Below are 16,557 nucleotides of genomic sequence, written 5' to 3' on the forward strand. Positions count from 1 at the left end.
TTTTCCCAAAGGCCTTTTCCATAAATCCTTTCTTCCTGTGCCTGTAGCATATTGTGCATGGTCCTCTTAGGGCACTTCACACACGGCTGTTACTGCTGCTTCCCTTCTTCACTGGATTCAAGGCTCTTAGCACATATGCACCCCCAGTGCCAACGACACTGTGGATGCTCAGTCAATGTCACTGAGGTGAAGGAATGAATTCAAGGAGTCATGTCCATCTCTCTATTAGTATCAATAATAATACCAACAGGCTGGGGCCGGTGGCTCACACTTGTAATCCTAGCACTCTGGGAGGCTGAGGAGGGAGGATCGCTTGAGGTCAGGGGTTCAAGACCAGCCTGAGCAAGAGCAAGACCCCATCTCTACTAAAAATAGAAAAAAATAGCTGGGCAACTAAATAGAGAAAAAATTAGCCAGGCATGGTGGCACATGCTTGTAGTCCCAGCTACTTGGCAGGCTGAGTCAGGAAGATCGCTTGAGCCCAGGAGTTTGAGGTTGCTGTGAGCTAGGCTGATGCCATGGCACTCTAGCCTGGGCAACAGAGAGAGATTCTGTCTAAAAAAAAAAAAAAAAAAAAGTAATAATGCCAACAGCTAATGTTCCAGTGGCTACATCTTTTGGGCCAGGCACTAAGCTAATCTCACTACATGTATTATTTATAATCCTCTCCTCTTCAGCTCTGTCTGTAGTGCGGATATTCTTGTTATCTCTTCTTTTACCAGTAAGAAAACTATTGGTGATTTAGAGAGGTAAATTAGCTTTCCTAAAGTTAAAAGCAATTGTGACAGAGTAGAATATGAACCTACATGTGACTAACCTGGAAGTTTATATTTTGCTATTACTCCATATTGCTAAGGCATTTCAGTTTGCCACAATTTAAAAAGGTTTAAAAAGCAATATATATATATAACCTGAACTTTTGTACCCCCATAATAAGCTGAAATAAAAAAAAAAAGACTTCCTCTACTAACAATCTTTTTATATAGGAACATGGATGGCTACATCCCATAGGCATAATATCTGGCAAGTGACTTTAAAACAAAAGCCAGTTTGGGTTGGGGTGACATGATAGGAAAACAGAGACAAAAGACGATAGATGGAAAAATAAAAGTACCATCTATTTGGTGCTAGATGGGGGATGAAGTGAAATTTTTACGTAATCATTGTGATGTTTCTAGGTATCCACCCTCAAATGCATAGTGATTATATCTTGATGGTAAATGAAAATTCCCATCTTTTTTCTAGGTAAATGCTGTCCCAAAGATTGAAGCAAATGAAAGACAGGAAGAGGAAGAAGGCCAAGAAGTCAAGCAACCACGTAAACCAGAGCATCTCAGCCTCAGCACTATTGGTGTTTTAGGCTGTGTTATGGTTTGAGTTGTGTCCCCCCAAAATTCGTATGTTGAATTTCTAACTTTTGATACCTCAGAATGCAACCTTATTTGGAGTTAGGGTCCTTATAGAGGATCAAATTAAACTGAGGTCATTAGGGTGGATCCTAATCAAATATGATTGGTGTCCTTATAAAAGGGGAACTTTGAACACAGAAATACACACAGAGAGAGGATGGTGTGAAGAGATGCAGGGAGAAAACAGCCACCCGCAAGCCAAGGAGAGAGGCCTGGAACAGATCCTTCCCTCGTAGCCCTCAAAAGGAACCAACACTGCCTTGTTTTTGAACTTCTGGCTTTCAGAACTCTGAGACAGCAAATTTCTGTCATTTCAGCCACCCAGTCTGTGGTACTTTGTTATGGCAGCCCTAGCAAACTAAGTCTGGATTACCTCTTTGTTATGGGGGGCTGTGCTGGGCATTGTAGGATATTCAGCAATAGCCCTGCCTGTCCCCACTAGATGCAGTAGCATGCCCCTGTGCCCAGCTGTGACAACCCAAAACTTCTCTAAATATCCCCAAACATCCCTCTGGGGGCAACCAGACTGTGGCCCAGAGGCGGCTGCTGATCTCAGCCTTCACAGGCACAGCCACTGCAATTTTACAGCACTCCCTAGAGCCTGATTGCCCAAGCAGAGCAATATACACAATTTGCAATATTTAACTTCATCTGAACAGTTACAAATCATGCATATAATGGGAAAATAATCTAATCAGCTGAAGATCTACATAAGACAGTGAAGGGAATCATAATATGCCAACCCCAAATCTGCCATTTGGGCATAGGGCTATTTCAACCTAAAGACATTTGAGATTCAACAGACGCAGAAAGAAACCTTCTTGGAGTTTCCCTTATCTGACTTATCAGATGCAGAAACTCCTGGTAAATAAGGGCTGCAATAAATGTCTTCTCCTGGGGAAGTTCATGATCATGAAGATGATGGAAAGTTGGCACCAAGATGGACCTGCACAAACAAATGTTACTCAGATAACCCTGGCCTTCCATTAGTTTCTCCATGTATTTACCTTCCCATACTTTGCCACCCTTGGAAGCCCCAAATCCTTTTCCTTTGTCTTGAGACATCTCCACAATTTATCGTTCTTTGTTAAAAATTGTATATACGTTCTCAGGTTCTCAGGCTTATCTGCTCCTTTGGGTCTTTTCCAGGAAGGGTCCCACGGCACATAAAAATTAACATAAAATAAAATATGTATGCCTTTTCTCCTGTTAATTTGATTTTTGTCAGTATAATTTGCATAGCCCCTGGCAATAAACCTAAGAGGGTAGAGGAAAAAAATTTTTTCCTCTCCTATAATAGAAAATACTCCCTCAGTCATACTCAGGAGAAACTTGTGGGATTTTATTTTCCTTAAATCTGGACAATGGCTAAGTCTGAGGACAAAACCGTCATCCTTTTCCAAGAGTGCTCGTCTTGCCATTCTACAGAAGCAATTAAGGAAGGAAATCGATGCTTCTGTGCCATATGAAAGCACAAGCAATCCACTCTTTCCGTGTAAAAGCTATGGGAGAGGGATCTAAGGACATATTCAGTTAAGAAGCAATTATTTTAATAAACTATCACAAAGGCTTGATTGTGTTGGTATTTATTTATATGCAGGCAGTTAGTTGTAATGAATGGAGCAGAACAGAAACAAACAGCAGCAGCCCTATTAGAGATGTAGCTAAATCCTTTTTTACATCCTTTAATTCCAGAGGGATTTTAAAAGGTCACATCTTCAGAGCTTCCATAATTATATTTCTCCCACAGCGTGAACTCTTCCTAATGGCAATGTTGTAAGCTGCATGCAGGTGATGAATTTTTTCTGAGTCAATGCATCATTTTAAACAACAGGAAACTTTCTCTTTGCTGATGGTTTAAGCATGTTTACAATGCCTAGCTTATAAATGATTATGAGTCTGTAAGAGATCTTTTAAAGTAGGGCCACCTATGAATTTAACTCACTCCAAGATTTACCTGACAGTCCTAGTCCATAAACAATCAGACATTACTCATTCTTAATGTTTTCTCATATTTTAAATGTCTGTGCTTCCTTCTCTCCTCGTGAACACATATGCATCTGTAGAATAGTCAACAGATGTTCTACGGCAAGAGTGATGCCATCTTGAGACAAAACTACCATGATAACTGATGTTTGACCCCCACACACCAAGGTATTCTGCAGCAAGTTCTTTAAACAATGCCTGTAGCATAGATAACTGGTTACAAAGATACTTATCTAAGCTCTCTAGTCTTGTGACAAGTCTTGACAAGAAAGTCTGAAGATGTGACCAGCTGCACATGTTTTACTCTAGAAGCTTGCTATGTAAAACACACCTTCTGGAGGGCACTGCAGGGATCCACCGTCTTGTGGCCACCCAAGATGTGGCTTCTGTTCCTTAGTCCCTATTAAATGTTTTTTTTTTCTTGAGATCTGGATTTGTCAGCCTCTTAGCTTTCTCAGCCTTTGCGGGTAGGTTTGCATAGACCTGCTCTCTGCAGAACAGCATACTCTAGCATTTTCTGTATGTCTATGTCTTTGCTTTGTTGTGAGTTAAAACTGGAATTAACTAAAGACTCTGAGCCATTCCAAGCCCCTCTGTCTCTTCTGAGCTGGGAGCTCCTGGATGTGGCCTTGGTGTCTCCCAGCTTGTCATCCCTCTTGCTGCCCCACTCGGTGGAATAGAAGGGCCGCAGGAGCAGAAGACAGAAGACACCATCCGCTTTGTCTCTGCTACATCCTGGCTGTGTGCTGAGTTCCTATTCCTGCCTACCCACCTCACAGGACTGTGGGATCAGATAGGACGATGTATGTGGAAGTGGTCTGTAGACTGGCAGCTGCTTCAGCGTGGAAGGTGTTACAGTGAGGAGGGAGGTCAGAGGCCTGTGCAAGTTTGGAGTTGGGGAGGATTACTGACAGGAGTCTTAGACAAAGATGCATCTTTTGGGGTCCACCAGGATTGGATTTAGCCTCCTGAAGTAGAAGTTTATAGCCCGACAGTTCTGAAAGAGCTTGTTAAACCCTGAGATAAACTGATTTTCTGTTACTCAGGAATTGCTTTAGTTCACAGTGTGTGAAACAAAATATGTCTGAGTTCTCAGATAAGGACACTTGCTTAAGGGGGCCTTGAAATGTAATAGGCGTTTTTCAGGCAGAGGAAGGGAAGAAGAGCTTTACAGAGAATCCCGACAACCAAACCGCAGACAAGGAGGGAAGCTGGGAGGGCCAGGCCACGGGACTGGATGGGGTGGGTGAGGATGGGTGCTCATGCCAGAGCAGGGGCAGGCCCCAGTGTTTCTCCCAGCCGCTAGGCCTCTTCCGTCTTCCCCACCCAATCCCCACTCCTGCCCTGGTGGAAACTGGCTCTCCACTGTTTGTCTAGCACTCTCCCTGGGAGGTGTGCAAGGCAGATGTTCTTTTTTTCCCCATTTTACAACAAAAATAAAAAGGGACTCATGAAATGAAGACACTAAAAGCAGCACTTCAAAGAGAAATCTGTACAGCCATGTTTATGGCAGCATTATCCACAATAACAAAAAAGGTGGAAGCAACCCAAGTGTCCATCATGGGATGAATGGGTAAACAAAATGTGGTGTACGTACACACAATGAAATGCCATTCAGCGTTCAAAAGCAAGGAAATTATGATAGATGCTACAACATGGATGAACCTTGAAGACACTATGCTAAGTGAAATAAGCCAGTCATAAAAAGACAAATGCTGTATAATTCCACTTCAGTAAGGCATCTAGAGTCGACAAATTCATAAAATAGAAAGTAGAATGGAGCTTGGCAGGGGCTGGAGGGAAGGGGACATTGGAGAGTTATTGTTCAATAGGTACAGAGTTTCAGTTTTGTAAGACAAAAATATTTTGGAGATTGCACAACCACATAAATATAGTTAACATTACAGAGCTGTATGCTTTAAAATGGTTATTGTGCGGTTTTATGTTATTGTATTTTATCACAATTAAAAAATTTCAAAAAGAAGTTAAGACACTAATGCAAAGTCAAATAGCCAGAGTGAAAACTATTTGAACCCACTTCTGACTTGTTGGCAGAGCTGCTTTTGCTATAGGGAAGCAGAAAATAAAACTCCACCAGCAACCAGTGCTGTGATGCCATCCTCTCCTCTTCCTCTTCATTTTCAAAATAGTGGGGCTCAGTATCTGGAGGCCTCTAGAATAAAGCCCCTTTCTAAGAGGTGGGATTACAGGATATTTCTTTTTATTTCCTTTGTGTTATTCTATATTTTCTTAAGTTTCTATGATGGTGTTGATTACCTTTATAATTGGAGGGAAAAAGTGCTGAGGCTCTGCTAAAACAAAAGGTGGCACACAAACACTTTGAGACGCTTGGTTTAATCATATTGTAGAAACCTTCTGAAAGGGTGGAGTAGCCTGTTGTTTGCTGTGTGCCACCAGCCAACCCCAGGTAGGATCTGGTCCCATCACATGGCTGCCTAGTTCTAGGAAGAAAAAGAGACCCAGAGGTGGCTGATGCCTCCAAACTCCAACATCCAAACTGTTCGTCGAGTTAGGACTAGAAATCAGGTCTTGCAGCCTCTGCTCCAGTGCCCTTTGACCTGCTTCACTCTTTCCCTGAAAGCTGGGGTATTTGTTGTGCAACCAAGGTCATGTCAGCTTTATTTACACCGGGGTTTCTCAACTTCAGCACTGTGAACATTTGGGGCCAGATTAAGTTCTTGTTCAAGGGGGCTGTCCTATGCATTGCAGGATGTTTAGTGGCATCCCTGGCTTCTCTCCATTATTTGCCAGTAGACCCTCCCACCTCCTCTACCTTGTGACAACCCAAAATGTCTCAACCAGTTGAGAACCACTAATTTACTCTTGGTGAAAAGTTATATAATCAGCAAATTTTCTTCTGGACCTTTGCCTCACCTGTCCACAGTCCTGGATTTGGAGTCTGAGAAGTTTATGTGAAAATGGAAACATCCTGATAAAAAATCCCTGGCTTGTTCCTTGACCCTCAGTGGAGTGCAGCTTCGCTCGTACCGTGTTGCTGCTAAGAGTAATCCGGGTGGTCAGAGTGAGAGGCTGCAGTGACGTTTTGATGGTTTTACTGATGCTGAGCTCTGGTACATCCCTCGCCAGGCTTCCCCGTGACTCACGAGTTTTTCTGCCTCCTGTGCCCGCACCCTGGCCCCTCCCAGCCACAAGGCCGACTTTGGCCATTCCTCTCCCCAGCTGGCAGCCGGGTCCTCCCTTTGGATGGCCCTGATGTCAGCAGTGGAGGAGCCACCCTGGGGCAGCCGTGCTGGGGGGTGAAGCCCGGGCTTGACTCAGCCCTCTTGGTGTCCCCATCTTCTTATCGACTTGTCCTACCTGGCAAGATCGTTGCAAGAACAAAATGAGATCATGTATTTCAAGTGCTCAGTGCCATATCTGGTCACGTCACCTTGTTGTCATCACTGTCAGTGTGATTTTGAACAAGCCACTTAACTTTCCTGGGTCTCAACCCATCATCTGAGAAAAGAAGAGATTGAGTTGGGCTTCTAAGGTTTTCTTTTGTGTCAGATTTCAGATTATTCGACCTTTTCCAAATGTAAAATGGAATAGTTAACAACTCCCTACCAGGTTGAGGTGCAAATGAGATATGGGAGATACCTTGCAAACTGTATGTCATTTCAACACGTGTTGGATTTGGCCAGTTGGGTGGAAGGTGAGACAGACACGGTGCTGAGGGGCTGCAGGCCTGAGGGACCACACAGCACCAGGGCTGTTCAGGCCACCTGTGAACAAGAGTCCCAGGCTAGCCGGTCAGACTCCCATCTGGCATTTGCTCTGTGGGTCTACATAAGGTGGCAGCCTCCCAGAATCCTTTATAGTAGTGGGGAATCAAAATTAACTACACAGATATGAAGGAACTGAGAAACCATGTCGTTTCTCCACAAAGAAACTAGCTTTCCCACTCTTGGGGGGCTCAAAGGGCCAAAGCAGAGGTGATAACTCCTGCAGAAGATAAAGAGGTTGCCCCCAAAACTCTGAGAGGTCAAATTCTCAGGACAAGAACGAAGACACTGGAGACCAGCAGAGGTGACTTCTCAGGGAGAGTGCTGTTCTGACTCATCTTCTGGCTTTAGTGCCATTCAACCAGGTAGCACCCAGCAAGTCCTTTACCTTCTGTGAAAATAGCAGTAGTGTGGTTACTGCTAACAGTGTTACTAGTAGTGATGATGATGGCAATGATGAAATCCACCAGCTGCTGTGTTAAGGGCTTTACAGATATTATATTTCAAATTCTGACAACAGTCCTTTGAGTAGGTATCAACACTCCTCATTTATAGAACACAATGACAAAGCCCAAGGAGGTTGAACAACGGGCCCAAATTTTCCAGTATAGACCAGTGGAGCTGACCTTGAAGTCTCCAGTGGGAGCTGGACAAGAAAGGAGGCCGCCATGTGCCGTATGACACTGACCTTGTATGGGAGTGCCCAGCAGTGCTGGGGAGGCCTTCTTCCTCCCCAGTCTCCTTTTTGGATTTGTGTTTCCATCATTTAATACTCTATTTATTTATAATACATATAGTTTGCTAAATACTGTCGGTTCTGGCAGAGTTAGCATATTTAGCCATGGTCAATTCGTTTTCATTAAATGTTTGGTGATTTAGAGGGAAGTGAAAAACCATTTGTAGCAGGCATCAAGGCCCTGGGCATCCAGACAGCCTCTCACTCTCACTAGCTTTGTCATCTGAGGCTTCCTTCTCCCCAGCTTGGTTTCCTCATTGGCAAGCAGGAATAGATCGATGTCTTCATAGGGTGGTTATGAAGGGCCATTGATGATACAAGAGAACTAAAAGTTCTTTGTAAACAGTAAATTCTCATAAAAAGAATTCTTTGTTCTTGGATTAAAAAAAATTAAAAACCATAATCTCTTCAGGCAGAATTAGCAGTTAACACTTTAGTGTGGATCCTTCCAGCCTTTTATTAAAGTGAAAGATACTCTTGATATTGTAATTATAATTTTGTAAAAACTGATTTTTGCCGATGCTGTGCTGTGCGGACAAGGTGGAGGAAGGAGAGAGTTTGAGGGCAGTAGGCTGACAGGGTGGGAGAGGGGCTGACGGAGAACACAGGGTGCGTGTCCCTGGAAGCCACCAGGCTGGCAGCTGGGTGACCAGTTAAAGCAGTCAGTCAATTAAAGCAGGGAAAGATTAAAAATGGAAGACGCTTTGAATATTTTATGAAAGAGAACGTATAAATATACCTTTGTTTGATAGTATTTTGAAGGGACAAGGCCTCTTTTTAAAGTATGTGACATCTAATTGGCGTTGTGTGTGGACATTTAAAAAATAAAAGTTAACTCAATGTCACTGGTTCCCAGTCCCAACACCTTTCAAGTAGAGCCAGAACTCAAGGACGGCTGGGAAACCTCTGAGTTCAGAATTCTTCTAGATCTATTGATAACAAAATTTCCCAATTGTTTTATACTTGTCTCACCCACACCAAAGTCTGAGATTTGTTTTGTTTTAGTTTTGCTTTTTAATCGACTTGCCTTTACTGTTTATTGGAAGTGCTCAGTTTGGATGTTAGACGGCAGCGGTTCCTTGCCACACTCATATTTCAGGGGGTTGCATAATTACAAAGACAAATACAGAAACAAACTGTGGGAGCTGAAGTGCCTGCCCCCCCCCCCCCCAAGACCTGCCTCCGGGCTGCGAGCGTTCTCTCTGCTGCTAGTCAGTGTGTCTGACCAAGAGGAAATCAAGCATTAGTCAGGCCAGTCTGGAGGATTTCTAATAAACCGCAAGAACAATTGTGTCCTTTTGGATGATTTTGTGGCAAGTAACAGAAACCTCGACTAAAGCTGGCTTTAAAAAAAAAAAAAGAGATTTATTATTTCAAATAGCAGGAGGTTTAGAGGTAAACAGTCTTCAAGCCTGGTTGAATCAGGGGTTTAACAACGTCCCTGGGCCCCAGATTACTGCTCTGTCTCCACTCTTTGCAGCCTCGGCTGCATCTGGGGACTGGGGCAACAGCTGGGCGCCACGTTACCTTTTCCTCTTCTAGTAGGAGAGAGAAACACCTGGAATCAAGTCCTTGCCTTCTGTCTGACTGGTCCAAGTTGGGCCCTATCCCTGCACCTGAACTAGTTAGTAACCAGCATCAGAGGAATGGGAAAGATAACAAGGGAGAGACTAATCTCCCTTTAATTCATAATCACAAATACCGATGAGCTCTCCTGGAGCCCAGAGCCCCATCTAGACCCCTCCTCAGGTGTTCCCTGTCCTGCCCTACAAGGAAGCACTTCCCAGCTTCTCTCCCTGACTCTCCAACACCTGCTTCCCTCTCCTCATAGTCTAGCTGACATCCCCCAGGGCCCAGTGGGTGACCTGGCTCCGCTCTCAGGCCAACCTTACCTTCCACTGGTGCGGGGACCCCGGCCCCACTCGCCCGGCAAGCAGCTCCTCTCTCCAACTCCACCAGTACACAGAGAGGCTGGACTCCAGCATCTTAAAAACAAAGCAAAACCAAGCCAACAAACTCTTCCTTGACCACGTCCCTCCTGTCACAGTGTTGCTTTCCCACACCCCAAAGTCCCTGCAGTGCTGTTTCAAGGCACGCTCTTGCTTTCTCAGTCCTCATCTTCTCAATTCACTATAGTTGAGATTTTTACCCCATCGTGCCCCGGAAACGGTTCTAATACCGCGATTAACGACCTCTCTTTTGCCAAATCCAGTCACGTGCTGCTCATCTGACTTTCTCCAACCTCTCACTTTCTTCTCTGACCCTCTCTAGCACAGCCTCTCCTGAGCGAATGTCCCTCTCAAATACTTGCTGCTTCTCCCTCTCCCTCTTTGAGAGCACCCAAGCTGGACCCGGGCCTTATTCTTTTCCCCAGCCCTCTTCCAGCACACACTTGGCCCCGCTTATCTGTCCTGCTCCCGGCTTAAATGTCGCGCCTTTGCAGATGGTCGGCAGATTTGGAGTTTCAGCCCTGATCTGGCCACTCCGCTTCAGGCCTGCAGAGGCAGCTGGCCGCTGCTGCTCTCTGCGTGGACGTCTAATAGCGTCTCCGACCTCACATGCTCCCATCAGAGCTTTTGGTTTCTCCCGCTTCTGTCCCTCAAACCTGTTTCTCCTCTAGTCTTCACCAACTTAGGAGATGACACCTCCATCTACCTGTGGCTCCAGTGCCACTTAGGAATGGTCTTGACTCCTCCTGTCCTGTGCTACTCCCTCCATGTGTGCCATCAGCAAGCCCTGCCGCCTCTCCTCCCAGACGTCCTAAAGCCATCCGCTTTTCTCCATCTCCAGGTCCAAGCTGCACTCGTCTCACTGAACTACTGCGACAGCCTGATACTGCTTCTGCTCCCACCCTCCGCACAGAGGCCAGAGTAACCCCCAAACACCAAGTCAGATCCCCCCACTCCCCTGTGTGAGGCCCTTCCACCTTGTCGTGGCCCAGGAGGCCTCAGAGCTGGTAGGGAGCCTTCTGGCCTCGTGCAGTGGGATTGGCCCTCAGCACCCTGGCCTCTTCCCACCCAGGGCCTTTCAAGTTGCTCCCATCCCTGATTTTGCATGATTTGATCTTTCCTGTCTTTCAGGTCTCAGTGTAAAGGCCACCCCCTCAGAGGCCTTCCCTGACCGCCCAGTCCATATTCACCCCTGGCCCCATCTCTCTCTCCCCTTAACCTTGCTCTGCTTTCGTTCAGAAACTTATTGCTATTTTAATTATCTTCCCATCCATTCTAGACTGTAACCGCCAAGGGGGCAGCATACTTTGTCTTGTTTACTGTTGTTAAACGCGTTCCCGCACTAGGCCCAGCCGGCCAGACCAAACCAGAATGGAGTCACTCGTGCTAAGTGCCACATAATCGAGCTGAGCTCTGAAACAGGGCAGTTTTCCAAAACATCAGAAGATTCACAGAAGTCATTTGAAAGGGCCCCAGCTCACGCTGAGCTAAGGAAGGCCCCTCTGTTCTAACCCCATAAAGAAAGTAATTTGATATAACCAATCTGCTTTTTGTTCCCTATTTCTGCTCTCTTCAGTCCTTTCCTGTCTGTAAAGCCAAACTCCTCTGCTCAGCTCATCAGAGAACCATTCTGTTTTATGGAATGAGATGTCTGATTCTAGAATCATTAATAAAAGCCAATTAGATCTTTAAAATTTATAGTAATTTTATCTCTTGTCACTGTGGTGGTCTCAGCACCTAGGACCATAATAGGAATAATAGTAATAATAATTTAATGAATCACTCTGTTTGCCTGACATATCACTTATATCACTTTCCAGAAGGAATAACCTCCTGGGAGTGGCCGACAGAGGTCCGGGATACGTAGCCATGGGGGCTGCCCACTCTTCTTTCAGTTACCCCGTCACCCATCCACCAACCGTTTGTCAGGGTGTGTGCTGTGCCCCGATAAAGAAAACACAGACCCTGACTTCAAGAACTCAGAGACTAGCGGGGGTGGCAGACTGAGAATTTAGCGAGTTACAGTGCTGCAGTTTGGTAACACTGTAAGAGAGGGAAGCACGGTATGACCTTGGAACTCACAGGAGAAACATCTAACCCAGAAAGATGAGGTCAAGGAAGGCTTCCTGGAAGAGGTGATGCTTAAAGAAAGTCTTAAGGGTAAGTAAGAGTCAGCCGGGTGGAGAAGGGGTGGGAGGCGGGAAGGGACACTCTAGCAGAGAGAGCGGCAGAGGCACAGAAGCCTGGGCAGAGACAGGCACTGAGTGACATGCATCGCATGTGTTATCTCATTGAATCCCACTACAACCCCGTGGACTAGGCTCTCTTACCATCCTCATTTTATGGAGGGGAATGTGAAGTCACTTTCCTGAGGACACACAGAAAGTAGTGGGGACACCACTGAAGCCCAGTGAAGCACATTACACACGCTTTGAAACGCAAGCCCTGGATCTCCTGTGATACTTCTTAATTTCACTCTCCGATCCTTAGTTCCGTGTTGGTATTAATAGGACGGAGCTGACGACAGTGCCCTTGCCCCACGGACTGAGGATCCAGTGGCAACATTTATGTAAAAGGACTGGGCACTGAATACCACTTAGTCACTACTTAACAGATACCACCTACTACTACCATTATTGATTTTCTTTTTGGCACATCGATAGAGAAAGTTTACCATTTAAACATGGGGATTTTTTTCCTTGCAGTGGAAACAAAACTTGATTGTTCTGAAAGATTGTACTGCCCCTTTTTCACTATGACTGGTGACTTAGTTTCTTATTTATAATAATATGTTCTCAATGTCCAACTTTGGTCCTTTTTTGTATTTGCAAATATCTTTTTTAGATACAAATGGAAAGTGGAAAGGTAAAAATATAGAACTAATATTTGCATGGAAAGATTAATGGTTTAAATTCTTGTTTTTTAATCATTCACAAATTTAAAAAATTCTAACAACACAAATGGGTATAACATGAAATGTGAAGCCTATCTCCTTCCTTACATACTCACATATACTGTAAGTATAGTTAGCATAATCATACCTATCATTTCTCTTTTCCCAGTAAGTTGTATGCATATTATACACATATATATAAATATATGGATAAATATGTGATTCTTAGAATTTTTACTTAATATAGTATTCTACTTTTTTCCCCCACTTGAAACAGTTTAGTTTGGATACTAAACTGTTTATATCAACACATATAAAAGTATTGATTCTTCTGAATAGTTATGCAGTATTCCATTTTATAGAGCCACTATAGTTTATTTAATCCTCCCTTGATGGGCATTTAAGTTTCATTTAGTTTTTTACTACTACAAATAATAGTGTCATGCTGTCCCTGCACAGAATGTATTTGCCTCCTTGTGCAAATGTTTCTGTGGGAATAAATCCTAAAAGGGGAATTGCTGAGTTAAAGAGAATGTGCTTGTTAAATTTTAATAGTTACTGACAAATTGCTTTCCAAAGAGGTTATAGCAATTTGCATTCCATTAACAATACATGACAGTTCTTGTTTCCCACACCCTTGAATATGATCAAAATTTTATAGTAGTCCTCCCTTACCCATGGGATTTCATCACACTACACAGACCGGCACATGATTTACAACTTAAAAGTTGTTTATTTCTGGAATTTTCCATTTAATATTTTCAGATCTCAGTGGACCAGGGGTAACTGACTGTGGAAAGTGAAACCACAGATAAGGAGGGACTACTGTATTTTTGCAAATATATTAAGTGAAAGATAGTATCTTGTTTTAACTTACATTTCTTTGATTATTTAAAAAGCTGAACAAAATTTTATATGGTTATTGGTTATTTGTTTTTCCTTTCTCTCTCTCTCTCTCTCTCTTTTTTTTTTTTTTGAGAATGGGTCTGTCTCTGTTGCCCCTGGCTGGAGTGCAGTGGCATCATCATACCTCACTGCAACCTTCATCTCCTGGGCTCAGGTGATCCTCCAGCCTCAGCCTGCCAAATAGCTGGGACTACAGGCATGCACCACCCTGCCTGGCTAATTTTTTTCTATTTTTGTAGAGACAGGGTCTCAGGGTTCTTGCTCTTGCTTAGACTGATCTCAAACTCCTGGCCTAAAATGACCCTCCCACCTCAGCCTCCCAGAGTGCTAGGATTACAGACAGGAGCCACTCTGCCCAGCCTGCTTTATTTTTGATGCAAAGTGTCTACCTTTTGCCTATTTTTCAATTGAATGATTTACTTTTCTGTTGTTGATTTTTAGAACTCTTTGCATATTAAAGAAATTAACCCCCTTCCTGTTATATAAATTGCAAACTCTTTTTTTTCTATACTGGGTTTATCTCTTGCTTTGTTTATGGTATTCTTTGTCTTGCAAAAGTTTTAATTTTTATGTGAGTAAATTTGTCAATCTTGTCCTATATGTCTCTTGATATTCCCTAGTTCAAAATTAAGAAAAAAAATTGCCAATGATTTTTCTAGTATTGTTACAGTTTCATGTTTTACATCTAAGTTATTGATCCACCCAGAATTTATCTGGGCATAAGCAGTAAGATAATTTAGCACTCCCCCCCCCCCAAATGGCTTATTTATCACAACAACATTTCTGAATTATTGGTCTTCTCAATGACTTAATATACCACTTTATTTATGTTCTAAACTCTCAAATGTATTTGGGTCTGTTTCTGGGGTCTTTATTTTCTACTAATAGCTTTCTTGTTTCCTGTGACTACCTATGAAATATCTTAAGATTGGGTAAAACTAGTTCTCCCTCATTATTTCATTTACAGTTATATTGGCTGTCCTCACTTTTCTATTATTCCACATGGGCTTTTACATCATTTTGTCAGTTTCCAAAAAATCCTACTGGTATTTTGATTGAAACGACAATTGCTTCAGGGAAAATAAGATATGTAGTTTCATTTACTCCTATCTTTTTTTATGTTTCTGTATTAATCAGGACTATGCTGCAAGATTAATTAAATCCCCAAATCTCAGTAGATTAATTCAACAAATTTTTAGTTCTCACTCGTGCAAACTCCTGTGTAGGTCGGCCACTCTCCAGGAATGGTGTCCTCCGTGTCTAGGCTCCACCGTCCAGGCTATTTTGATCTTATAGCTCTGCTCTCTCGACACGAGGCCTCTGGGGACTGTGGAAGAGATATTTACTGCTCAACAATTATCCATGTGCTTGCTCGAATTTCTAGCACCCTTGGCGTTAGGCGGGGCTGTAAGAGTAATTCTGGCCCATGGACTTTGAGTGGCAGTGATGTGTCTTACTTCAGGGTCAAAGCTTAGAAAAGCAGCTATAAATTTTGCCTGTGTCTTTTCCTTTGTCAGTCAGTTGCGGGGGCCATGAGTCGAGGTGACAGAGCCAAAGACAGATGCCTCCACAATAGCTAGGCTACCTCGTCACAGAGGGCAGCTGCCTTGTAGACACACCTGACTCGCTCCGGACCTACAACCTTCACTGTGTCGAGGCCACTGAGATTCTGGGGGTAAGTTACTACTGCAATGTTAAAAACATCTTGACCAATAAAAAATTAGTACCAATAGTGGTAAGCTGCTGAAAAAAAAAGATTAAAATTCTGGCTCAGCAATTAGGGGACGGCAGTGAGGAAACTGATATCAGAGATGAGGAAGGAGGCAAAACATTTGGTAAAGGTGTTGCTACCTTGAAACCTATTGAAGTTGTAGTTCAGGGGAAGTTAGTGTGCTATATATGGTCGCTACTGGTTGTGTTTGGCAAAGTATTGAGAGAGAGAAGGAAGCAGCACAGGAAAGGAATGACCAGTTTACAGTGAAAGAGAAAAGGGAATAAAAATAATCCAAAAATTTGGCATCTTATAAAATTTGGAACAGCCACTACTTTTAGACCCAGAATTTAAAAGGAAGAGTTTAAAAGGCTTTAAGTAAAAAGTGCTAAGGGGGAAAAAATACATATATACATAGACAGAGAGAGAGAGAGAGAGAGAGAGAGTGCACAAAGGTCAGATTAAAGGTACGGCATTTACAATTTGTTAAAACTTTAAAGATTAAAATTACTTAAACCCGGTGGCTCACGCCTGTAATCCTAGCCCTCTGGGAGGCTGAGGCGGGTGGATAGCTCGAGGTCAGGAGTTCAAGACCAGCCTGAGCGAGACCCCGTCTCTACTAAAAATAGAAATAAATTATCTGGACAACTAAAAATATATATATAAAAAAAATTAGCCGGGCATGGTGGCACATGCCTGTAGTCCCAGCTACTTGGGAGGCTGAGGCAGTAGGATTGCTTGAGCCCAGGAGTCTGAGGTTGCTGTGAGCTAGGCTGACGCCACGGCACTCACTCTAGCCCAGGCAACAGAGCGAGACTCTGTCTCAAAAAAAAAAAAAAAAATTACTTAAACCAAGGTGCTGGCCACTGAGAGGAAAGAGAGAAAGAGAGGTGTTTGGGGGTGAGAAAGCAAAAGAATAGAGCACATATTTAAAAAGTCCCTCAAAGAGAACTCTAAATGTGGGTTTGTTGTTTTTTTTTTTTTTGCCCATGGAAACGTCTGGAAGCAGACAGATGAGGCCTATGGTTTATGAGAGTTGTGCAGCATTGCCAAAGAAACCATGACCCTGGTCTAAAAAGCCGGAGGGACCAGCCCTAATTCAGGGCAGGAAGTGGGCCAGGGCAGCTGTGTAGCTCAACACTCACTTCAGGAAGGACGTCCCATAGGGTGGAGCCGGGGAGCTCTGAGAACTGCCCCACACCTGGCGGAATGGGCCCCAGA

At 43.7% G+C, this 16,557-nt stretch overlaps 1 protein-coding gene across 2 annotated transcripts in view; it reads right to left on the minus strand.

Moving 5' to 3' along the window:
• PCED1B (PC-esterase domain containing 1B) overlaps positions 1-16,557 on the minus strand; it is a 242,515-nt gene that overhangs the window by 21,408 nt on the left and 204,550 nt on the right. Inside the window, exons 4-6 of one of the 2 annotated variants that reach the window (XR_006735992.1) lie at positions 14,832-14,952; positions 9,770-9,862; positions 9,299-9,415 (exon numbers count right to left, since the gene is read on the minus strand). The gene's annotated coding sequence lies outside the window, so the exon portion shown is untranslated. Of the gene's footprint in view, positions 1-9,298; positions 9,416-9,769; positions 9,863-14,831; positions 14,953-16,557 lie in introns of those variants that run through there. The other variant, XR_006735993.1, reaches the window with a different exon arrangement.

This window comes from Lemur catta, chromosome 6 (genome assembly GCF_020740605.2).
Source record: "Lemur catta isolate mLemCat1 chromosome 6, mLemCat1.pri, whole genome shotgun sequence".
Classification (NCBI taxonomy): domain Eukaryota; kingdom Metazoa; phylum Chordata; class Mammalia; order Primates; family Lemuridae; genus Lemur; species Lemur catta.